This window comes from Rattus norvegicus, chromosome 5 (assembly GCF_021556685.1).
Source record: "Rattus norvegicus strain SHRSP/BbbUtx chromosome 5, alternate assembly SHRSP_T2T, whole genome shotgun sequence".
NCBI lineage: Eukaryota > Metazoa > Chordata > Mammalia > Rodentia > Muridae > Rattus > Rattus norvegicus.
In genome coordinates, this window is record NC_141538.1 from 164867419 (window position 1) to 164893020 (window position 25602).

Consider the following 25602-nt stretch of genomic DNA (forward strand, 5'->3'; position numbering starts at 1 on the left):
TGCACACACACACATACACGCACAACACACACATGCACAGACACACACATGCACACACACATGCACACACACATGCACACACACATGCACACACAGACACACATATGCACACACATGCACACGCACACACAACATACACATGCACACACACATACACACACATGCACACACACAACATACACATGCACACAGACACACACACATGCACACACACATACACACACACATACACACACAATACACACATGCACACGGACACACACATATGCACACAGACACACCACACACACACATACACACACACACACACACACCACTGCCAGCTAGCTGACCTAGAGGACTAGCAGCTGACACTGGGGTGCCCTCAGAATCCACAATTCTCCAGCTGTTGGAAGGCTAGCTCTCTGGGCAGAAAAGCCAGTCCCTACAGTCAAAAACAACAAAAGAAATCTTGATCGTAAGGGTCTCAGACAAATGAGCAAGGATAATTCTTAGCTGTCATGCTCATGAAGCAACCCACCTGGACCCCTGCATAGTCTGCATGTTAACCATAAGCCAGTAGGAGCACTGGCCCTTTAAGAGACGAACAAGTCTTCCAGCTCCCAAGCAGGTGAGCAGTCAGTGGGTACCGTATGATATTCATAGGCCTCTCCATATCACCAAGATTATGAGTCTGTTGCAAATGGGAAGCGATGACGTCCCCGAAGGAGCAATCTGGCCTCCATCACCTTCACCACTGATCCAATGTAGGTCACCAAAAATAGACAAACGGGACATTACATGCCCCGTTGGATAATGCTGTAATAAGGACATGACATCCCTATTTAGTATTCACAGCCGAAAGCGTTTGAACTGAACCGAATCAGGAGGAAACAATCAGGACCATTCGGGTCGCTGGCATTTTACAAGACATCAGATATGGCATCTTCAAAATGCCAATTACAAGAAGGATGGGAAGCCTAGATTACGGCAGACCAAAGGGACAGACAGTCTAATGCAATGTGTGGTCACGGGACTACTCAGATCAATGGGACCTTGCGTTTCAGGATGCTCACCCGGGACCAGCCTCTCATCTTTACAGCATGCTGGGCACTTCCCTTCCTGCAAGGCTGATGAGAAGGACAAGTAGAAAAGGTTGAAGCTGCCCACAACCTCCCCAGGCCCAGTTTGGGAGCCACCAGGACAGTACTGATGGGTGATTGCTGGGAACACCAGTGACAGAAATAATGGACAAGCAGAGCTGTTAGGCTGAGCCTTGTGAGGCAACAGTGCCAGTGGTGTGGGGCATGCAGGCAATGCTGTCAACCAATAAGACTGGAGAGATGGGGAGCGGGCAGGAGCTGGCAAAGGAAAGGACAGGAGACGGCAATGACTTGGAGCCCCTCGCCAGCACATGGATATCGGATATCTACAGTACCAGGTGCCACTTCTCCCAAATCACAAACGGCCATCATTCCCCCACCGCTCCCATCATCTGACTTCCCAAAGTCCATCAGGACTTCCTATCCTGCCCCCCCCCAAAGTTCAGTCACCTCCATATTCCCCTTGCCCCGTGCCAGCCAGGATACCCGGGAGAAATAAACTAGAAGAGAGATTCAAAATTTAATCAAAAGTAGCAACAACAAACTGTGTGTGGAGATCAGGAAGCAATTGAGTTGCAGGGACACGGTGATGGCTGAAACCCCTGAGATCCTAGGAGAACAGGAGAGGGCAGAGGCGGAGGGGAGAAAAGGGGGAGAGACTGAGGAGAAGGTGGCTGGCTTCCCCCAGTCGCCAGAGGGGAGGAACAGGGTATGACAGAAAAGCCTCAGACGCTCTCCGAAGTAACCCAGAAGATATTTGATCTAGACTGGAGTCTGGCATTTCTAAATGAAGTAAATGAAGACTCTCTTAGTCTGGGGACATCACAGGAGAGAGTGAGAGGAGAGAGTGAGAATCAGGAAGGGGTGGGACCTCTTGCGTGTCCTCTGTTCTATGCAGGTAAGGGGACTTAGCTCGCTGGGCAGTGGTGGTGCAGGCCTTTAATGCCAGCACTCCGGAGGTAAAGGTAAAGATCTCTATGAGTTCAAGGCCAGCCGATGTGAGTTCCAGGGGGAAAAGAAACGGGGGAAAGGGAGGGGGAAGGAAAAGGAGGAGGAAGAGGAGGAGGAAGAGAAGACTTAAAGCTTGAGCCATCTGCCTGAGATCACACACAGTCAAAAATTATTGGCTCTGAAACCCCAGACTGGGATGATATGGGTATCAACTGGAATATACCATCACACCGGGGTCCCTTCAAGCTCTTGATACTAAGGCAGGGTCAGGGACACTGAAGACAGACACGCCTGAAGCTACTTATTGTACCCAACAGACGGGGATGCTCCAATGAGATTGAGGGAGACAGGCACGCACAGAGCTGGAGGCAGAGGGACACATGGGATGGGGACCTCACCTGGAGGTCTCCATGGCCTTTCCTTTCAGCCCCGTGAGCCCTCTGCAGGGACAGCACCTTCTCAGAGAACAGCATCCTACGGCTGGAGGGATGGCTCAGGGGCTCAGAACACTGCTCACCCCTCCAGAGGACCTACATTTGATTCCCAGTTCTAACTCCAGTTCCAGAGCATCTAACACCCTTAAGCACAAGGCACACACATGATGAGTAGACACACGTGCGGGCAAAATAAAATATTTTTAAAGGATGACCTACCGGTAAAATGGACCGAGTGGTCTCCTCCTTCATGGGACCCTCAGACCACCAGGACTCCTGAGTTACTCCAGCACCACCTTTTGATCACAACAGACTTGAATAGACACCTGATTCTACTCCTGTCTGGGTAACAGGAAACCCTTGACGGACAGTTCTGAGCCTCGGTTTCCCTTTGTTCTTTTCATCCAATTATTTCATCACGGCATCAAGTAACACAGGATGTGACCCTGAGGGAAACAGCCTGCTTCACAGAGGGAGAAGCTATGGGAGGCTTCCATCATATGGGTCCTTGATCGGACTCACATTGTCAGGCTTGGTGTCAAGGTCCCTTACCCACGGAGCTACCTGTTCAGCATAGACACTCTCTTTCTCTGCTTCTTGGTCACCACGATGTCCACAGCTCTGCTCCACTAGTCATCTTCCCACCAGAATGGATTGAAACCTTTACACTGTGGGGAAAAGGAGGAGAGGGGGCAGGGGGGAGGAGGAGGAGGAGAAGGAGGAGGAGGATGAAGAGGAGGAGAAGAGGAGGAGGAGGAAGAGGAGGAGGAGGAAGAGAAGGAGGAGGAAGAGGAGGAGGAGAGGAGGAGGAAGAGGAGGAAGAGGAAGAGGAGGAGGAAGAGGAGTACAAAGAGGAGGAGGAGGAGAAGGAGGAGGAAGAGAAGGAGTAGGAGGAAGAGGAGGAGGAGAAGAAGGAGGAGGAGGAGAAGGAGGAGGAGGAGAAGGAGGAGGAGAAGAGGAGGAGGAGGAGGAAGAGAAGGAGGAGGAAGAGAAGGAGGAGGAAGAGGAGGAGGAAGAGGAGGAGGAAGAGGAGGAGTAGGAGGAAGAGGAGGAGGAGAAGAAGGAGGAGGAGGAGAAGGAGGAGGAGGAGAAGGAGGAGGAGAAGAGGAGGAGGAGGAGGAAGAGAAGGAGGAGGAAGAGAAGGAGGAGGAAGAGGAGGAGGAAGAGGAGGAGGAAGAGGAGGAGTAGGAGGAAGAGGAGGAGGAGAAGAAGGAGGAGGAGGAGAAGGAGGAGGAGGAGGAGGAAGAGGAGGAGGAGAAGAAGGAGGAGGAGAAGGAGGAGGAGGAGAAGGAGGAGGAGGAGAAGGAGGAGGAGGAAGAAGAGGAAGAGGAGGAGGAGAAAAAATCGGGGCCCCGGAAGGTTGAAATACAACTTCCTGTAATGGCTTCTTATCTCAAGGTTAATTTCATTGACTCCCCTGACTCCGTCCAATGGTCCCTTGTACTTAGAACGCAGCTTCTAGGTGAGCCATGCTCACTGTTAACACACGGGGACTCCCGGTCACCATGCCCTTCTCAGTTCTCGGTTACTGAGTTATTTATAGTGAGAGATGGGCAAAGGAGAGGACAGGGACAGGTTGTACGTGTCTGTGGCCCCGGCGCTTGGGATGCTGAAACAGGGGGGTTTCTAGTTTGAAGCAAGTTTGTAGCTAGTTTGAAGCAGTAAGATGCTGTCTCAGAAAGAAAAAAGTGGAGGCCGTTAGAGAGACAGCTCAGTGGTGAGGAGCACTTGTTGCTCTTGCAGAGGGCCTGAGTTTGGGTGCCCAGCACCCACATAATGGCTCATAACCACCCATAATTCCAGTTCCTGGTGACACCCTCTCTAAATGCATCAGGCACCAGACACATGTAGCACACATACATACTATATACATTCATACATACATACAGTCACAACACCCATACACATGAACTAAACTAAACTAAAATATAAACACAGGGAGTTGAGGGCCTAAAGAATGACAAAAGACACCCCACATAGTCTCCCTGCCCACAGTCCATGGTACCCATCCTACTTTTTCCTCCAGTTGACTAAGTCAATGACTCGTGCTATGGTGACTCTTTCCTGGCCTTCTGGCCTTTTGGTACAAAGCAGCACAGCCAGGTGGCAAGGATAGGTTACAGTTGAATGAGAGATTCGCTCTGTATCCTGGTGAAAACATCCCTGCCTGGCAACCAGAGGAGGCCTTAACATGCACCCGAGATGCTAAGAACAATATTCCGCACCAGGTAACAACCATTCATTTGTGTGTGGACGTGTCCTCGACCCCCCGTGCTCACCAAGTGTCATCCCGAAGCTCTCTCTAGCTGGCTGAACCTGGCTCCACAGCTCCCGGGCCCCGTGTGAAAGCTATTTTTCAAACACTGCATAATTTTGCACTCCAGATGGCAGGGCCCTGTTCCAGAACCCTGGGGATCTGTGTTGCCACTCTCCTCTTGGTGCTTGCCATAAATTCATAGTGTCTTTTCCCACCACAGATCCATCTGTCCCCTAGATCTGCTGAGTCACGTGACCCTAGCTGCTCACTGCTTGTCCTCGGTCTGGAGCTGCTGTAGAACCCTCTCTGCCTGGGGCCATCTCGAAGAGGCCAGCCCTCCATGTCACCTGGTAAGATGGCACGAATGGAGAAGCCATTGTCAAGTGTGTGGCATCTTGACCATGGGAGCCCCTGAGGCCTGTCTGATGGGGGTTTCCTTCTGATGTGGGAGAGGTGTGAGGTGGAGTGGATTTGGAGCCACTCAGGAGACACGCCTCTCCGTATGTCTGTGTGGGGAGTGTTTCCAGAGAAGTCTGAGTGAGGCAGGAAGACCTACACCAGAGATTGGCAGCACCGTGCTGTGGACTCATCCTGTGGGCTTGGGTTCTAAGTAAAAAGCCATTGGAGGGGCTGGAGAGATGGCTCAGTGGTTAAGAGCACCCGACTGCTCTTCCAGAGGTCATGAGTTCAATTCCCAGCAACCACATGGTGGCTCACAACCATCTGTAAAGAGATTCGATGCCCTCTTCTGGTGTATCTGAAGACAAGCTACAGTGTACTTATATAGAATAAATATAATAAATCTTTAAAAAAAAAAAAGCCATTGGAGAAGGTGAACTTCAGACACAGTGTAGCCAGCCGCCTTAGGCTCCTGCTGCTGCCCTTCCTCTGTGTCCACTCCCAACTGTGAGCCAAAAATAACTAACCTTCCCCTCCCTCCCTCCCTCCCTCCTTCCTTCCCTCCCTCCTTCCCTCCTTCCTTTTCTTTCTCTTTCCGTGACTCCCTCTCTTCCTCCCTTCCTTCCCTTTTTCCTTCTCCCTCCCTCCCCCTTTCTCCTCCCTTTTCTTCCCCTCTTTTCTTCCCTCCCTCCCTTCTTCCCTCCCTCCCTCTCTTCCCTGTCTCCCTCTCTTCCTCCCTTCCTTCCCTCCCTCCTTTCCCCTGACTCCCTTCCCCCTGCCTCCCTTTCCCCTCCCTCTCCCCTCCTTCCCTTTTCCCTCTCCCTCTCTCCTCCCTCCCTCTATCCCTCCCTTCCCTCCCTCCCTCTCTCCCTCTCCATCCTTCCCCTCCCTCTCCCCTCCCTCCCTCCCTCTCCCCTCCCTCCTCCCTCTATCCCTCCCTTCCCTCTCTTCCCCCTCCCTCTCTCCCCCTCCCTCCCTCCCTCTCCGTCCTTCCCCCTCTCCTCCCCTCCCTCCTCCTTCCTTCCTTGCTTCTGTCAGGCATTTTGTCGCCACAACAAATAACTAATCCGTCACACATTGCCAGATGCTGCAGCTGAGAATCAGCCTCACATCCCTCTGTGACACAGGATGGCAGAGTCAGGATGCACATATGACAGATCTGTGCACGTAAACATACTAACATGGTGTCTTCTTCCGCCCCAGTTTGTTGGTCCCTCGTGAACTGCTCTGGATCACTCGTAACAGAGACTGGAAAAGTGGAGTGTTTGCTAGATCAGGAGGCAGATGTGTGCGTTCCTGTGCGGAGGGCCCTGGCGCAGATGCCGCGTGCACTGCCGCTGTGATAACTGCCCGAGCCCTGCATCTACGGACATCTACTACTCACATGTTCTAGAACACACCTGGGGAGCTCTGTAGGACCCAAACCAGAGAACTGGTAACTCGAGGTCTGCCACCCACACACCTCGGAGCCTTAATGGAGGTGCTCATTTCCGCCGCCACCAGAGGTGACACTGGTTGGTGTTACCTGATGACTTTTTTCCTGAGGGTACTTAACATCTATTTATTTACTCCAGAAAGGGAACCCACAGCAGACCAAAGCAATGAGCAGACCACAATCCAACTTGGTGAGCCAATAGTTTACTGGGGTTACTGACAGGGGTATGGCTCAGAGGCCAGCGACAGAAACAGGGATGACTTGGAAGCAGCAGCACCACTGGAAAGCCCACTCCAGGATGGGAGACAACTTGAAAAGGCTCCCAGAGTCCTCCCTGCAGGTAGCCCCACATCTGAGAAAACCTCTCAGATCCACCCAGCAGTCTCCTCCCGCACCCCAGCCTACTTGTCCATGAAGCTGGAGCAAGGGGAGGGGGGAAGGGGTGAGAATCCTTCCAGTTTCCGATTTCCCATACAAATTGTCTTTTTGTTTATCTCAACCGAGCCTCCCGCTCCCTTCTGAAGGGAATGTTTCAATTCAGAGGAAATAGCCATAAACCAATTGGCTTGGTGTTTTGTTTTGAGCTGGGCCTGGCTGACACCAGAATTCTACTCTGAGCCAGGGAATAGAGTGGGCTATGGAACTCTATGGAGATGCAGAGGCTCAAAGCTTGAGCAGTGCTGTTTTTCTCCTCAGGCTCCCATCTGCCGCTCCTCCAACTGGAAGCCATGATAACACCCAGATCCTTGTGTGTCAGCACCATCTATCTTGGACCCTGCACCCAACAGTCTCTGGTTAACAGTCTCTGGCTATTTGTCCTTTAATGGGGATACAGTGACCCCAGTAAGTGGCAGTGGGTCTCTTTAGAAATGAATACCTGGGGTGTCAGTGCCAAAGATAAAGTGTTTCAGTGACTTTGGGGGTGAGTGGCTTCCCTTTTGAAGAGTCTGGCTCTGCGCTCTACCTCAGGAGAGAACCATGTCCTTTTCTTGAGGCAATGTCTGTCTTCAGACTCTGATTATCCATTGAATTCCTCTGGCTGTGTAAATTGCACAGTATCCTTGTCAGCTGCTCCCCTATCTTGCCCTACGAACTAGGTAAGCGTTTGCAGAGCCTTCTGCAGACTCCCCATCTGACGCTTGACCTCATTCAGAACAGTAATCTTCCCCACCTTGCTCCTGATTTCAAGTTCCACCCAGGGGTGGCATTATCTCAGGCTCCCCTCTTCCCTGTCGCTACTGGGGAAGCCAGTTCAGTCACAGAATCTCTTCTTGCCGGCCTTGACTTCTAGAGGTCAGCCACCGAGGAACTTCTGAACCACGCTGTCGAGCCTCTCACCAGCCCATGAGAAATGCACCATCCCCTGCTGTCCCTGGAGTCCATTAGCAATTGGAGGTTCTGTCATTTCTTTTTTTTTTTTTTTTTTTTGGTTCTTTTTTTTTTCAGAGCTGGGGACCGAACCCAGGGCCTTGCGCTTCCTAGGCAAGCACTCTACCACTGAGCTAAATCCCCAACCCCGGTTCTGGCATTTCTTGTTCGCCCGAGCGAGCCCTGCCTGGCTTTTTCCAAGTTTCCAAGTGTCATTTTAACAGCGGGTGAGCACCCTCCCTGGCATCCTTGCCAAGATATGGAGTTCGGTATCCTGGGCTTACGGTGGAATTCTCCTTCTCCAACTTCACACTGCACTGCCTCCGACCTTAGGACCTTTGTGATCTGGCCCCATGCGCACTCTTCAGATCTCTGCCAGTCACAGCAGCCTCCTTGGCACACCATCTGTTTTGTGACCCTTCCCTGTGGAGATGTTGAACAAGCCTCTGCTCCCCACAGGCTGGGCGCTAAGGAAAGATCAAAGTAGCAATTGCTGCAAAGTTCAACTTGGAGAACCTAAGTGAGTTTGTTGGGGTCACTTAAGGTCATGAACAAGGGCTACTTACAGGAGCATGGGTGACCCCAGAGCAGCGGCATCACGAGAAGTCCCAACCAAGCGTGGATGAGCCTTCCACAGTCTATATGCTAGCACCTCCAAGATCTCAAGGCTATAAACCATTTGGGGAAAATTACATATTGCTGGGAAGAATGGCTAGAACCCCGGGCGATGATCTCCTCAGTCTCCCAATCTGTCCTGTTAAGGAGCGTCCACGGACTTGATTTGAGGGTCTCTTGAGCGTTGTCATGGCAACCCTGATGAAGATGGCAGTGATCCTCATGCTCGTGGGGACCGCATCCTCCAGCATCATCCTTTACTTCCCTTAGTTGCAAACACAATCCTATACTGACCTCACTCAAGGCAGGGGTCCGTCTTACGGCAGACTCCTTCTGTTTGGCAAGCCTGAGGCACCGCCAAGCACCTCTAGCCAGGAATGGGCCAAGTCTGTGAAGTCGGAGGGCTGATGAGGGTGGAGGGATTGGAGACTGTCACGTGTGCGCACCGAGACGTCCCCACGCATGTGCCAACGATCGGCATCCCTCTCTCACCCACGGCTCTGACCCATGATAAGCAGCAAGCTTGCTGGAGGTTAGACCGCAAGCCTTCTGATTAAATTCCAGGTCTGCTTCTCTGCCTCCTCTGGCCTGGAGTCACAAGAGCTGAGGGTCTCTTACCGCACGAAGTCCAGGAGGCCCTGTGGGTTTTACACTGTACCTCCATGGGTGCCAATACCACCCCAGCCTGTCCTGATCCTTCTCCGAGATGCTAGGGACCCTCTGGCCATAGCTCTATGACTGTGTAGTATTTACAATGATTCGTCCACACCTGTCAAATGCTTGTCCATGTCAGCCAGTGCATCTGCTCCCATAACCTCTTTTCTTTTTTTTTTTTTTTCCCCCGGAGCTGGGGACTGAACCCAGGGCCTTGCGCTTGCTAGGCAAGTGCTCTACCACTGAGCTAAATCCCCAACCCATAACCTCTTAATCTCAGTTTACCTCAGCTCTGTTTTTACCCATGTGTTGATGCCATGTGATAAGATTCTCCGTATTTCCTCTACCACAAGGGACAGGCTTCTGGTTACAGAAAACCAGTGGGTCAGGGGCCCCAAACAAACCAACAAACACTCATCTCAATTGGTTTCTCCCTAACCTCTTCCAGTCCTTTCTTCCATCAAAGCTCAGAAGCTGGGGCCTCTTCAAAAGGAGAGCAGAATTAGATGGAGGGGCCTTCAGCTTTGCCTCGGTGGCTATAGAAGCCTAAGCTGGAAACACAGGGAAGCTCAGAGGCTCAACCGAGCCCTTGGGGCTGTCTCAAACTCTTGATTCTCTAAAGAACTAAGTGAAATTTAAGTTTTGGAGGGAGAAGGGAAGGGGGAGGCCATACCTATGGTCAAGAGTCTCTAAGGTTGATTAACTCTTTAGAACTGTGACTGTGAGGGAGTAGGACTCCCCATGTTAGACACGGTCCAATTGTCCTGTCCAACTTTAGCCTGCTTTTATACTTATTTGTGCTCTCTCTCTCTCTCCCTGTCTCTCTGTCTCTGTCTCTCTGTCTCTCTGTCTCTCTGTCTCTCTGTCTCTCTCTCTCTCTCTCTCTCGTGTGTGTGTGTGTGTGTGTGTGTGTGTGTGTGTGTGTGTTGATCAGAGAACCACATGTAAGAGCTGTGTACTGGCTGGTTTTGTGGGTCAACTTGAGACAAGGTGGAGTTATCACAGAGAAAGGAGCCTCCCTTGAGGAAAGGACTCCATGCCCAGCTGTAAGGCATTTTCTCAATTAGTAATCAAGGGTGGGAGGACCCAGCCCATGGTGGATGGTGCCATTCCTGGGCTGGTGGCCCTGGGTTCTAAAAGAAAGCAAGCTGAGCTGGCCAGGGGAAGCAAGCCAGTAAGCAGCAGGAATAGAATCCTTGACTAAGACAAGCTGCTTCTCCTCCTCTACCACATGCGTCCCGGGAGGAACTCAAGTCGTGAGGCTTGGCAGCAAGTGCCATAATCTGCTTAACCCTCTCACCAGCCCAACTTAGCTTTCTTCGTAGCCATTCATCATCCGCCTAGCATCCATCCTTGTGGCCCATGATATAAAACCCCGGGAGGTTAACTGGTGAATTCCAACTCCGTTCTTATCCACCTATCAGACATGGTTGTTTTCGTTCTAAGTGTGTGTTGTTTTATTGTTGTTTGGTTTGTTGTTGCTGTCTGTTTGCTTGCTCATGTGTCTATCTGTGCACCACTTGAGTGCCTAGTGCCTCTGGAGACCAGAAGGGAACATCAAACCCCCTGGACTGGAATTACAAAATCGTTGTGAGTCACCAAGTGGATGCTGGAAATTGAACCCGAGCCCTCTGGAAGGGTAGCCAGTGCTGTTAAGCACTGAGCCATCTTGCCAGCCCCTGTTGTATTTTATTTTTTAAATACCTCGAGTTACATATTTTTACGGATGTATTTTTTAGCATCTGGATTTATTAGTTTCTTCACATGGTTACTATAAAAATTTCACGCAACTGTTGCCACCCTGGAAGGCAGTAGTCAAGGTTACCTGACTCTGCTCCTCGCTATGACCATTCATATTTGGCTCCAGAAGATTAAGACCTTTGAGGTAGGAACTGTGTTCTTGCAAGGCACTGATACTAAGAAGAAACTGAGCGCAAAGAGGAAGTCACGTGTCCAAACCCCACACTTTTAAATGACTGAGCGGGCTTTCCTTCAACCCAGGTCTTTCACACAGTGAACGTCCAGGCCTGGGGGGCTTGTGGGCATTGCTCATCTGGCCAGCAGAAAACAGGAAGTCAAGGTGTGTGTGTGGGGAGTCATCCCTTCCAACCACTCTCTATTGGGAGAATTCAGTCATGTGACCCAGCTCTGATTGCAAGGGAGGCTGGGAAATGTAGTCTAGCCATGTGTTCTGCCCCAATGGTAGAAAAAGTGTCTCCCAGCTTGGGCAGCCGTGATAGACATCCGGAGGATGAGAACTCTGGCCTCTTTCCAAGCTGGGTCTCCAAGATACAGAGACAGGTAACAAGAGGAACTTCCCATTGCATGAGCCTGGCTTAGGAATTACACAACAGGATGAGTAGAAGGCACCTGCCATGTAGTCATGGTTTAGAAAATGTAACTTTTCCACCTCTTTCCTCAAACCCCTAATCCTCAGATCACACATCATCACCCACCCACACCACATGACACCATCACCCCCCACACCACATGACATCATCACCCCCACACCACATGACATCATGGAAGCTTTGGGGCTTCCATTGGTCAGGAGGTTCTTTCCAGCCCATGCTTCCTACAGAGAAAATAACCAAGAGCTCTGGTCTGCGGAAACTTCTAATAACTGAAGCCAGAGTTCTAATAACCGGCTGTCAATCTGCTCTCAGATTATCTGTCCTTCTGCCATCCCAGGGGTGGGGTGAAACACCTGCCCTCCCCAGCTGTGCCAGCTCAGCACCTGATGACAGCAGCTGAAGATGATGGCCTGAGGAAGGTGGTTACCAGCACCCTTCGGAGCTGGAATGGTTAGGAGCCTGTTTTCTAACAAAATACAGGAGACTGATCCAGGATGTCTGAGGGCGGGAGCTTAGGAAGTTTACACCTAAGGCAGTGAGTTCCCACTACCCTAGCAGGCAAGGGAAGTACAAGGGAGTTGGTTAGGCCTGAGCTGTGACACTATCTGTGTGGTGTGGGTCAAGAAACTAACTCTTTTGGACTGTACTTTCCCATTATAAAATGGGAACAAAAGTAGCACAGCTGACCCCAAAGAGTCCATGAGGAGGCAACGGAATCATTCACAGACATGCTGGTCCAGCACCTGGTCCAGCACCTGGTCCAGCACCTGGTCCAGCACCTGGTCCAGCACCTGGTCCAGCTGGACTGTGCACACCATTGATGGGGCTCCCGAGACTCCAGTCAATTCTCTCCTTCCTGCACTCTGTGATGACCGAGAAGTTTCTGTTATAAACAGAGGAAGCCAGTTCCTTCTCAAGTGAGGTACCTGGCCTAGCTGCCCATCACCCAGCCCTGGCCACCAATCACAATAAACCTCATAAGCCACCTGGGGCAGGTTCCCACCCCCTCACAGGGGACTGCTGCCCCACGCTTCAGGCTGCTTCCTCACTCCATCCCTTTCCCTGGCCTTTCTTCTTTCCCCAGTGACTGGTTCCTCTACCCAGACCCGCCCCATGCTCCTGATTCTGCTTCCTTTGCTGGCTCCTGTTTCGTCATCAGACATCCTGGACCAAGGCTGGCCTCCTCAGCCTCAGCCTTTCTGTTTTATCCTTTAGTAACATTAGCCAATCTCCACTGCTCTCCAATCTGCTCCACTTTTGTTGTCTTTGTTGTTGTTGTTCATTTGTTTATTTACTTGTTTGTTGGACACAGGGCTTCTCTGAGTAGCCCTGTAGCAAAATCAAAAGAAACCTTCATTTTAAAGCTGTAATGGAAAAGATAGTTACAAAGAGGGGAAGCGACTGAACCACAGGCACACGGCTCGTTGACAGTGTGACGTCATTACCCAGAAGTTCCGCTGCCTGGGGGATACTCCAGAGATCTGAAGACAGAGCCAGCAGGGGTAAAGGGTGCTTGCTGCCAACCCAGATGACCTGAGTTCGATCCTGGGAGCTTACACAGTGGAAGAGAAGAAACAACTCCCTCAGATTGTCCTCTGACCCCCACGCATGCATGTGAAAAAACACACACAATTAAAAATAAAACAAATCATATATGTATACATATGGAATACACACATATACACAATTAAAAATAAAACAAATCATATATGTATATATATGGAATATACACATATACACAATTAAAAATAAAACAAATCATATATGTAAATGTATATGGAATACACACATATACACAATTAAAAATAAAACAAATCATATATATATTATATGTGTATGGAATACACACAAAATTAAAAATAAAACAAATAATATATTTTATATATATGTAATACACAGACACTTAAAAATAAAACAAATCAAATATGTATATATGGAATACACACATATACACAATTAAAAATAAAACAAATCATATATGTATTATATGTGTATCTATGGAATACACACAAAATTAAAAATAAAACAAATAGGGGTTGGGGATTTAGCTCAGTGGTAGAGAGCTTGCCTAGCAAACGCAAGGCCCTGGGTTCAGTCCCCAGCTCCGAAAAAAAGAAAAAGAAAAAAAACAAAAACAAAAACAAATAATATATATTTTATATATGCAATACACAGACACTTAAAAATAAAACAAAACAAATCAAATATATTATATGTATATATATATGGAATACACACACAATTAAAAATAAAACAAATCGGGGTTGGGGATTTAGCTCAGTGGTAGAGCCCTTGCCTAGGAGGCGCAAGGCCCTGGGTTCGGTCCCCAGCTCCGAAAAAAAGAAAAAAGAAAAAAACAAAAACAAAACAAAAAAAATAAAAATAAAACAAATCATATATATTTATTTTTGGAATACACACACACACACACACACACACACACACACACACACACACACGGAAAATAAAATCTAGCAAGAGCGTCAGAAACAGACTCATACGTGTCAGTGACCAATGACTCCTAAGAAAGATCAGGATATGCGCGCTGTGAACCTGACAGGGGAAGGTGTTTGTGTTCTAAATGTCTGATAAGTGAACAGGTCAGCAGGAGGATCCATTACACTGCTGGATCAGAGGACGATAGAAAACTGTATTGGTTACTTTTCTGTTGCTGAGACAAAACACCACAGCCCACTCAACTTGCAGAAGAAAGTTTATTCGGGTTTACGATTCATAGGGTTAGAATCCATGATGGTATCCTGCAGGGAGCAGGTGGAAGGCACGGCAGCTGTAGCAAAAGCTCACATCTTGAACGACAAGGACAAAGTGGAGAGAGTGCACCAGGAATGATAACCGGCTTTGAAACCTCACAGCCTTCCCCCAGTGACGTATATTTACCCCAGCAAGACCACGACTCCTAAATTTCCCCGACCAACCGGCACCACTCACCAAGGACCAAGTACACAAACATCAGAGCCCACCAGAGACATTCTCACTCAAACCACCAGAAGAACCATGGTTATACTAACTCTGTTGTGAGTCACACCTCCTGGGTTCGCCTCTCAGCTGTAGCACCTGCTGTTGGTTTGGGCAGGTCAGCTCTCTGTACCCAAGCTCACCCATAAGTTAATGTGGGGTGGCAAAGTGTCTCAGCTCCTGCTTCTCAGTCAATTCCTGCTTCCTAACAATTGCTCCCACAACCCCCGTGAATCATCTTGCAGTCACCTCTTTTCTGTGTGTCCACAGGTCAGCTGAGCTTCTATTATACCTGGCCAGCGTTGGCCAGGGTAAGCCTGTCTTGGCTCCAGGGGACAAGTCACATTTAGGCCAGTTCCCATGTGTGTCTTCATTCTCCAAGGCCAGTGACTTCCATGACATGTCTGTTTCTTAGACAACCACAAGAGCAGAGGACAGGCACACGGAACACATACAAACCCGACAGACATCACACCTGCTGCCTTCCCACTTGCCAGGCAAACCTAGTATCAACTGCATGCTGTGTGAATTGCTCTGTGTATGTCTGTCTGTGTGAGTCTGTGCAGTGTGTGTGGGTGCCCATGGAGGCCAGAACAGGGTGTCAGATCCCTTGGAGCTGGAGTTACAGGCGGTTGTGAGCCACTGACATGGGAACTGAACTTGAATCCTCTGAAAAAGTGGCAACTGTTCTTAACTGATGATCCATCTCTCCACCCTGAGACGTGTTTTCCCACAGCTTTATGGCCCAAGGTGCATGCAGAACTGGTTTCTGGTAAGGTCTCTCTCCATAGCTGAGAAAGAGCACCTTTTATTTTTCTGTGTCCTCTGACAGCCTCTTCTCTGTGTGCCTATGTCCTAGTAGCTCTTCCTCTTCTTCTAAGCATGCCAGTTCACTGGATGAGGGCCAGCCATTTACTGTTCTCCAAAGGTCCATGCAATAAAGGCTCGGACCTCAGAGTGGCGCTACTGGAGGAATGTGGTGAACCTTCCTTAAGGAGTAGGGAGTGAGGGCTGGAGCTCCGAAGTTAAGAGCACTGACTACTCTTCCAGAGGTCCTGAGTTCAATTCCCAGCACCCACATGGCAGCTCGCAACTGTAATTCCAGTTCCAGAGGATCTGACACCCTCACACAGACATATATGTAGGCAAAACATCAATGACACAAAAATAAATAAATCTTAAGAAGTGAGGAATGGTGGGAGATCTTTAGCTCATACACTTGTATTGGATATTTTAACCCTTCCTGCAACTTGAAGGAGGAAGGGCTTATTTTGGCTCACTGTTGGAGGGGATATGGTCCTTACGGAGGAGAAAGCATGGTGGCATGTGGCACCAGCAATGACAGAAGCCTACAGCTGGGACTCCCTTGGCAGACAGGAAACAGGCCAGAAAGTGGGCCACACTATCATACCTCAAAGCCCTCCCTCCGTGGCCCACCAGTTCCACAGAGTCTCACCTTCTAAGATAAAAGTTTTGGTGATAGTGGTGACTGGTTGGTTTTGTTTTGTTTTGTTTATTTTTTATTATTTGCGGGCTTGGAAATGGTTGTTGGGGCTTGATTTGTTTGTTTTTAAGACATGGTCTCACCATGCAGTTCTGGCTGTCCTGGAACTTGATATATAGACCAGGCTGATCTTGAACTCACAGAGATCCACATACCTCTGCCTCCAGAATGCTGGGATTAAAGGTCACCACACCTCACTTGCTCCTAATGGTTTTACAACCTTTCAAAACGGCACCTGTGAAGTGGTGTTCAAACATAGGCACCTGTGCATGGGGCTATTTCACATTCAAACCATGACAATCCTTGAAGGAGATGGTGGAGCCTTGACTTCTTCCACGTGTCTTTGCTCTTCGGTCAGGATGTAAATGATTTTTACATCTCTTTATACCCTATATACACCATGGAGATTTACCTCCCCCAAGCCCTAACACCAGACACAGAGCCAATCCACCATGGGCAGACGTCTCCCGAGCTATAAGCCAGAACACTAAAACTTAGCTAATTATCCCCAGGATCCATTACAGTCACCCAAAGCTGACTTAACAAGCAGGGTACAATAATGACCTCATTCAACTGTAATTACCCCCCCCCCCTTAAAGGCTGTCTCCAGATACATCGAACATCAGAGTTTCAACACATGGGTTCTAGGGAGCCAGCCTTTCTGTACATAACAGATGGGTAAACACACTCCCCCCACTTGAGATCTCTGCCAAATGAGACAGCAGAGGGTGCTGGGACACACTTCTATCTCAGGGAGGTAAGACGTGGCAGGGGTCATTCCACCTGCCAGGGCCATTAAAAGGGATCAGCATATCCATCCTGTAAAGTGATGGAGACAGTGTTTGGATTAGGTGAACTCTCACCAAGTTTGGCTCCTTGTTGTGTGGATCAATGGACACACCATCTGTGTGGTGGTGTCACGGGTCACACTTACAAAGGGGTATATCTCATATACTGAATTCCATCATACCTCATCAAACTGCTTTATAAATAGATAGGTGACTAAAAGATAAACTCATTCTAGAAATCAAAGCCCCAAATGCAATGTGGCATCCTGGATTGAATCCCTAAACAGAAGGTGGACACAAGGGACTCTGTCGGAAAGGTACCTGTTGTGCCAGCATGAAGACACGAGTTTAGATCCCAGCATCCACATAAAGGCTAAGTGTGGCTGCAAATGTGTGTAACCTCAGTGCTGGCAGAAGGATGGAAATAGAGGGACCCTGGAGCTCACTGGCTAGCCAGCCTAGTTCACCAATGGTCTCTAGGTTCAGTGGAAGACCCTGTCTCAAAAATGGAAAGTGAAACTGGGATTGGTGGTGCGTGTCTTTAACCCTAGCACTTGGAAGACAGAGGCAAGTAGATCTCTGTGAATTCCAGGACAGACAGAGTTACATAGTAAGACTCTGTCTCAGCAAGGAAGGAAGGAAGGAAGGGAGGGAGGGAGGGAGGGAGGGAGGGAGGGAGGGAGGGAGGGAGGGAGGGAGGAAGAAGAAAGAGATAGATACATAGATACACAGATACATAGATAGATACACAGATACATAGAATAGATACATAGATAGAATAGATACATAGATAGCTACATAGATACATAGATAGCTACATAGATACACAGATACATAGATACATACATAGATAGCTACATACCTAGATAGCTACATAGATACACAGATACATAGATACATACATAGATAGCTACATAGATACATAGATAGCTACATAGATACACAGATACATAGATACATAGATACATAGATCATTTATACATACATACATACATACATACATACATACATACATGAAGAAAAAATGACTGAGGAAGACACGTAGCCTTGACCTCTGGCTTCCTCATGCATGCTCACATACATTTACACACACACACACACACACACACACACACACACACACACACACACCCGGGGGAGACATGGATGGGAAACCAATGAACTCTGTATAACGTGTATGTTTCGTTAATACTTGAGTACCAGTGCCCATGTCTTGGATTGATCAAATGTCTTCTGCTTACATGAGGCACTTCTATGAAAGGAGGTTAGGTGATGGGTGACGTCTTCGCCGTCTTTGTAACTTTACCGAGATTCTATAATTACTCCACCAAAACAAACAAAAGAAAATCAATACCCAGTCCCCATGGCTCCCTCTGCCTATCAGAGAGGAGGGACTCCTGGAATCTGCCCCTTTGCCTTCAGATTCCTCCAAGGATTCCTGGGCTCCTTCTGAAGATCACATTTCAGGCCCAAAGTAGAACCCAGCTAGTATAATTCTAGTTGAATGAAGCATCAGGATGAAATGAAAATTACGAACTCCCTGGATTTTTGCAGGCTCTGGTCAGCTTTCTCTGCCATGTGATGCCTGGTGCTGCCCAGTGCCTCCCACCCCACACATGGGAGCCCTTGAGATGTGCCTGGTCCAGGTTGAGATATGCTTTGATGGTAAAAACAGGATAAAAACCTGAAAGCAAAACTACTGCATTGATCGTTTTTCACTTCATTTTTCACACGCTGAAACCTTAGCATCTCCCATCCATCAGATTAAATATATTGTTGAAATTAATTTTACCTGGTTTGGGCGTTTTTCCCTTTTCTTTTCTGAATGCAGCCGCTAGAACAACCTTAATTGTCAGCTAGGCGGCTTACATTTCACAGCTATTCACAGTGCTGGCCCAGAGGGAAGGAGGGTTGCAATGGCCCCTGGAGCTTCCTACCATGGCGTTTAAGAGGTAAGATGAACAGAGCCCATGCTTAAACTGAGGAGAGAAGTTTAGGAAGCCAGTGTTTCAACCAGGCCCAGATCTGTGAAGTCTGAGGCAAGTGAGGGTAACAGAAAAGAGGGATTTACCCAAGCTGCTTCATGCCAACCTAACCTTTTTACATGCCAAGCAGGTGGGGCCACCTAAATGAGTGCAGAAGCCAATTATGGAGCTTACTGAAAAGACCCTGGGATCCTAAGCCACCAGCACACTGGGATGGAAGCTGTCCTGCTGGGGTCACCCAATACAGCCACATGGCCTCAACCTGGACCCACCCCAGAACAGTGAGTGCCAGGCACTGGGGCTATCCATCAGGACCTTGTACCCTCCGTCTGAGGGGCTCTCAAATGGGAAACCATAGTGACTCCAAAATCACTCTCCCCAGCAGGGCTCTCATGGGATGTGTGTCTGTAGTCTAGTAGCCACCAGGTAAAAGAAGGAGGGTCATGTAAATTTGAGACTTGCCTGGACTACAAAGCAAGTTTGGGGTCAGCCTGGACTACAAAGCAAGTTTGGGGCCATCCTGATCTACAAAGCATATTTGAGGCCAGACAAGACACACTAGCCACAGAGGGCAACAACAGGGGATGGGGAGAGGGTTCAGCAGTTAAAACACTGGCCCCATAAGCAAGGGGTCTGTACTTCAGACCCCAGAACCCATATAAATGCCACATGACTGTGTATTTGATGGCCCACCTGTAATTCCAGCCTTGGGAAGTGAAGACAGGAGATGCTTGGAGTGAGCTGCCTGTCTAGAAACCCTGCCTTAAAGAACAAAGTGAAGATTTCCCCACATCAAACTTGGGCCTCATCACACACACAGATACACTTGGGCTCAGGTATAATGAGCATGTAATACACACATATGAAAAAAAACATAAAAGGAAAAAACTGAGATGGCTCACTGGGTCTTGCTCTGAGTTCCATGTACATGTATGGCACACACACCCACATAGAAGGTGTACACACACACACATGCACACACACACATGCACACACATACACACAGAGGTACACACACATATACACACACAGGCACATGCACACACACATAGGCACACACAGGCACATGCACACACACATAGGCACACGCATGCACATGCACACACACACACACACACGGGGGTGGGGGGAGAGAAGAGACAGATAGACAGAGATAGAGAGACAACACAGAGAAGGCAGCCTAGAAAGAAAGAAAAATATATAAAAGACAACAAAAATTAATAAAATAAGTTTGTGGGACCATGAAATGTAGCCTGGTCCCTGGTTTAACTAAGACTAAAAGCCCCAGAGATCCTGAAGGGACCATAGGAGCTTTGTCTGTTCCTGGGTACCAGGCCCCGGTCACTAGCTGCACTCGCCCATAGATTTGTGTCCACCAGTCACATAAGGGCAATGCCCCAAGCCCCTCCACATGCAAAGGAAGTGTGTGACCTGTGGTCATGTAGGCTCAAGACAGATCTCCATTTTAATGAGGTACCTAGAGGTCTGGAGGGCTTAGCCAATAAGCTTTCCTTCCCAGACACGCCTCCCTGCAAAAGGTATTTAATCACAGACCCACCCTGAGAAGTGGGGTACGGTTTTACTCATCCACTTTCCGCCATGACAATAAACACCTTAAAACCATGGACAGCCTCTTTTCATCGGTTCTGCTGTGGGAAGCTATGGAGATGGCCTTTGCCTACAGAGACGCTTCCTAATCTCCCATAGAAGGCCTCTCTGCATTCCTAGCCGCAACTGCCACCAAGCCAAGCCCAAGCCTGATGTTGCCATCAAGCCAAGGACTTTCCCGGAAGGACCCAGCCAGAGCTCTCTTCCCCCAACCCCTGGGCTTGACTCTCCCCACGGATCAGGCAGAGCTCCTCCTTGCAGGCCCCAGGACCCCCAAGCCAGCTCCATCTGTCCTGAGCCTCAGACTGTGCTTTCCCACCGCTGGAGTGATGTCATAGGGGCTTCCCTATGGCCCAACACCCACCAGGCCACAGTGTAGGGAAAGTGAGGTCAACTTGGGTATCCTGCCTCCCCAAGCAGCCGAGCCCTGGGGCAGAAGAGTCCCAGGGACATATTTTGACTGGTCCTTTAGGGTCAGGTGCCTATGCCAGGGACAATCATTGTGGCTGTTTAGGTCACTTAGTGTGATAGTCCGAGTGGGGTAGTTTAAATATGCTTGGCCCATAGGAAGAGGCACTATTAGGAGGTATGACCTTATTGGAGGAAGTGTAGCCTTGTTAGAGGTTGAGGTCTCATGTATATATGCTCAAGTCTGGCCAGTGGGAAACAGAGCCTCCTCCTGGCTTCCTATAGAAGACAGTCTGCTTCTGCTGCCTATGGATCAAGATATAGAACTCTGGGCTCTTCTATCCCCATATCTGCCTACACACTGCCATGATGACAATGGACTGAACCTCTGAAACTTTAAGCCAGCCCCAACTAAATGTTTGCCTTTATACGAGTGGCCTTGGTCATGGTGACTCTTCACGGCAACGAAACCCTAAGACACCTAGTGCCAGGAAGGTGTTTAGAAAAGACTCACTCTCCAAAGGGAGAGGAACATCATCAGGGAGAAGCAGGAAGCCAAGTCAAACCTGTGGACCCTCCTGCAGCCTCTTAGGGATCTTGCTTCTCAACACCAACTGCAACACAGGCTGCACACCACGGACCTGCACTTTGGAAGGCCATCTGGCAGAGTCAGGGGTAGAATCCCAGGTGAGGTCGTGTGAGCTTTCTAGAAGTCTTTCTCTTGCCTCTGCCCCACCTACCATCAAGCTACATGTAGGAGCCATGCTGACCCCTGCCCCATCGAAATGAATGACTTGGTTTCTCCTCAGGCTTCTTTCATTTGCCATGTTCTAGCAGGACCTGAAATAGGTGTCCTGCTCACAGAAGGCCGTCTGTAGAAGAGAAGAGGAGTCCAAGAAAGGATTCGGGAAACTAAGATGTGCCAAGGGGTCCTCCCTCCACTCCTCTATGTGGCTCCCCGAGAGTGGGCTCTGAAGACTGGGACCTGAAGACCAGGTTGCCCCAGGGCCGCTCTCAGCCAGGAAGGAAGTGATCTGATAGGCTTGTGCTTCTGCTTGCTGTTGGGAGAACACGCTCAGAAAATCAGTTCACAGCGAGTTCCTTAGAATCCATTCCTATGACCAGAGCAAGATCATTTCAATGGTACCTATTATGGTTCGTTCTCTGGCTGTCTGTCCCTCCCCACTCCCATTCTTTTGGCTGACAACACCTGTCCCTAACCACTCTCCATCCGTGCCACAGAGTGTCCTGGGGAGAGTGCCAGAGTTGATCAGAGACACGGCTCCTCATGGCCACCCTCACTAGCCTCAAGAGGTCACCTAGACTTTCACAGACCTTGACTCGGACCAGCCGGAGGTCCCCGACTTCCATGCTTGAAAAGAGGTCCTGGGCTGGTTGGTGTAGTGAAGCAGAGCTGGAGGTGTTATTTTAAAGATTTATTTATTTTATTTTATTTATACGAGTACACTGTAGCTGTCTTCAGACCCAGAAGAGGGCACCAGATCCCACCACAGATGGTTGTGAGCCACCACGTGGTTGCTGGGAATGGAACTCAGGTCCTCTGGAAGAGCAGTCAGTGCCCTTAACCGCTGAGCCATCTCTCCAGCCCAGCTGGAAATTTTATTAAAGGCGATTTTCATATAGGCTTGAGCATGAAGGTTATGAGAAAGAAAGGCGTTCAGAAAGAAAGGCACACCTGGGAGAGGGTATGTGCCTCAAATAGCAGAGTACAGGAAGGTAAGACGCACCCAATTGTGGGTACAGGCTCCTCAGGGGAGAATACAAATTAACTGACTTAGTGTTAGCCACCTATGCTATTTCGGTGCCTCTTGGGTTACATCTCTAAACGTTGTTAAGGGGCCCCCCACTCATCTGCTTGTGTGGCGGTTCTGAAGAGGCTTGGGTGGAGTTACCATCTGATAAAGCCAAACCAGGAGCCACTAGGACTACACCAGAGTCCTTTCCTGCCTGAGCCCCTAGGGAAACCCAACACAAAGCAATTTCCCTTTGCTCACTAATTGCTTTTGCAAGCCTGGCGTTCCCTCCTGGCTGCCCCGCCTCCTCCTCTTCTCCTTTCTCCGCCTCCCAAGGACAAGGACACAGAGATACAGCCCTCTTGGGCCCAGCTTGTCTCTCTCAAAAACTAGTTTCGGAAATGTAATCCCGGAGGTGACAGTTGGTTGGGGCCAGCACTGCCCCCAGGGGAGCCATGGCTCCAAGCAGCTGCCAAGGACCTTGGGAATCAGTCCTGGCCTAACGGGCTTCAGGACTGGGGAGTGGCCCTCACACCCGCCCACCTGCACCCTCTTCTTCCTCCCCTCCTTCCCTTGACCACCTCTCTGCTCCGTTTTCACTCCCTCCTCCCATTTCCCAGGTTGTCTGGTTACCTAAATGCCAGCCTCCTGAACATCTTCCAGACACTGTGGGCAAAACCAGAGCCAGTGGGCTGAGTACATTCGAAGCTGAAACAGTAAAAAGCCGGTGTGGGGCCCTCACCTGTCTCACTGTGGAAAATGAAGATGCCTCCTATTCGAGTTCTAATGTGCCGCTTTAAAGTTGCTGCATTGGGCAGAGTGTTGTCCCCTCAAGGCCACCATACAATGTCTGGGTTAAGCCTGAGGTGGAAGGCTGACGGGTTAACTAACGTGTGTTCTCCCCATTTGTCTTCCGTGACTTCCTCTCCTTGTTCCTCCCTCCCGTCTATCCACCCCTGCACATATCGGAAAAGCAGGTCCCACTGGGTCTGCAGAAGCCTAGATTCCTCTCTCCGTCCTGATGCACAGCCCACGTGCTGGCTGACAGTCGTGATTTCTGCACTGCATACAAATCACAGGAAGACCAAGGCATGTGGGAGCCGACTGTCCCTCTGAGAGCTGGATGCACTCGGGTAATGGCACATGGTTTCTGCCCCCTGGGCCACGTTTCTCACAATAGCTTTAATGGTCACAGAGAACAGGACAGGGTACCATGTGAGGGTGGTATCATGGAGAAGGGGCTGCTACAGCACACAGGAGGCACTGAGTGTCCCATACAGTCTCCCAGATGAGAAAGCCTGGAGGCTCCCTCATGGCCACCTCCTGAGGTAAAGAAAGACAGGGTCATAAATCGTTAGGATTAGAGAAATTGAGAGAGCCAAAGACAGTCTGACAGTCAGTCTCTCTTTTCTCTTCTCTTCTCTTCTCTTCTCTTCTCTTCTCTTCTCTTCTCTTCTCCTCTCCCCTCTCTTCCCTCTCCCCTCTCCCCTCTCCCCTCTCCCCCCTCCCCCACATTTCCCCTCCCTCCCTCCCCCTCTCTTTCGTTTTGAGACAGGGTTTCTCTGTGCAGTCCTGGCTATCCTGAAACTCTCTCTATAGACCAGGCAGGCCTCGAACTCACAAAGTTCCTCCTGCCTCTGCCTCCTGAATACTGAGATTATCACCTCCCGGAGCAGACTTCTTTAATTTTTTCTTTTAGTGTGTGTTGGGGCGGGGGGGGAGGGCATGCATGCCACAGAGTACATGTGGAGGTCAGAGGACAACTCCGAGGAGTCAGTCCTCTTCCTCCACCTTTACGTAGGATTCAGAGATTGAGGTCAGAGCTCCAGGCTTCCACATCAAGCACTTCCTTCAGGGAGCCACATCACTGCCCCAAAGGCAAGCCTCCAAAGACCCATGTCTCAGCAGGCAGTATCCCTTGCCAAGCACTTCCTGTGTGCTGAGCTTAAAGAAATGTTTTCATAAACATAGAAGAAATCACCGGATGGTGGTGGTGCATGCCTTTAATCTGGGCACTTGGGAGGCAGAGACAGGTGGATCTCTATGAGTTCGAGGCCAGCCTGGTCTACAGAGCAAGTTCCTGGACAACCAAGGCGACATGGAGAAACCCTGTCAGAGCCAGTTCAGATTGCTAAGCAGCCAGCAGCTGCAGGACTGCTGTCTGTCACCGAGGGACAGACACCTCAAATAAGGAGCACTAGTAGAGTAGCCTCACTTGCTTGTAATGGACACATGGGTCCAACTCACTCACTGACCAAAGCAGGTGCTGGGTAGTGGCTATACCCTCTCTCCTGACTTGTCCCCTCAGGCTGATGCCCAGGGAGGCCCTTTTAGCTACTAAAACACACTTTACACTGCAATGTTGGGGTTTCCCATTCCGCCCCTCCTTACCTCCTGCAGGTTCTCAGATTTCTATGACGCCCACACCAGGGAGCAGCAGCCAAGACAGCCAGGTACCATGGATACCTTAGAGCAGCTTCTCCAGTCTCAGCCCAGACTGAAAGCCCCTCGGTCATCCAGCCCCTGGGAGGATAAGCCTGTTCCCTCTTCAGTTCTTAGTGCCCAGCTGAGGCACTGCCTTCTCCAGGAAGCCCTCCTGGCCTCCCTGTTTCTCAAAGCTAATCCTAATAAAGTTAACTGGGGCTTGCTGTGTCCCAGTACTGTGTAAAGCACCTCGCTTCAGGGTTTTTACATGGGTGTGCACAGACATGTGAGTGCACAGACATGTGCAGGTGCACATATTGGGTGCAGGTGCATGTTGAAGCCCACATCAGGTACTTTCCTCAATTACTCTCTTATTTTTGAGAAAAGGCCTCTCACTGAACCTGGGGTTCACGGATTAAGCTAGACTGACTGGCCAGTCATCCAACTGCCTCTATCTCCCCAGCATAGGGACTTCACGTATGAACCACCGTGCCTGGATTTCCACACGCATGCTATCAGAATGTAGGTCTTCGTGCTTTTGTGGCATGAACTTTATGGACTAGGTCCTCTCTCTCCCTAGCTGCACTGGGTTTTTCTGGGGTGAGG

At 49.6% G+C, this 25602-nt stretch overlaps 1 long non-coding RNA gene across 3 annotated transcripts; it reads left to right on the plus strand.

Annotated features, from left to right (window-relative positions):
* Positions 1–1318: 1318 nt before the first annotated feature.
* On the plus strand, positions 1319–25245 carry LOC102551951 (uncharacterized). Of its 3 annotated transcripts, XR_015621465.1 has the most exons (4): positions 1319–1420; positions 4945–5074; positions 23550–23705; positions 24973–25245. It is a non-coding gene; the product is annotated as an uncharacterized LOC102551951 (long non-coding RNA). The 3 variants fall into 3 exon arrangements; XR_015621467.1 differs by lacking the exons at positions 23550–23705; positions 24973–25245 and adding an exon at positions 12634–12789; XR_015621466.1 differs by lacking the exons at positions 23550–23705; positions 24973–25245 and adding an exon at positions 6162–6308.
* The last annotated feature ends 357 nt before the right edge of the window (positions 25246–25602 follow it).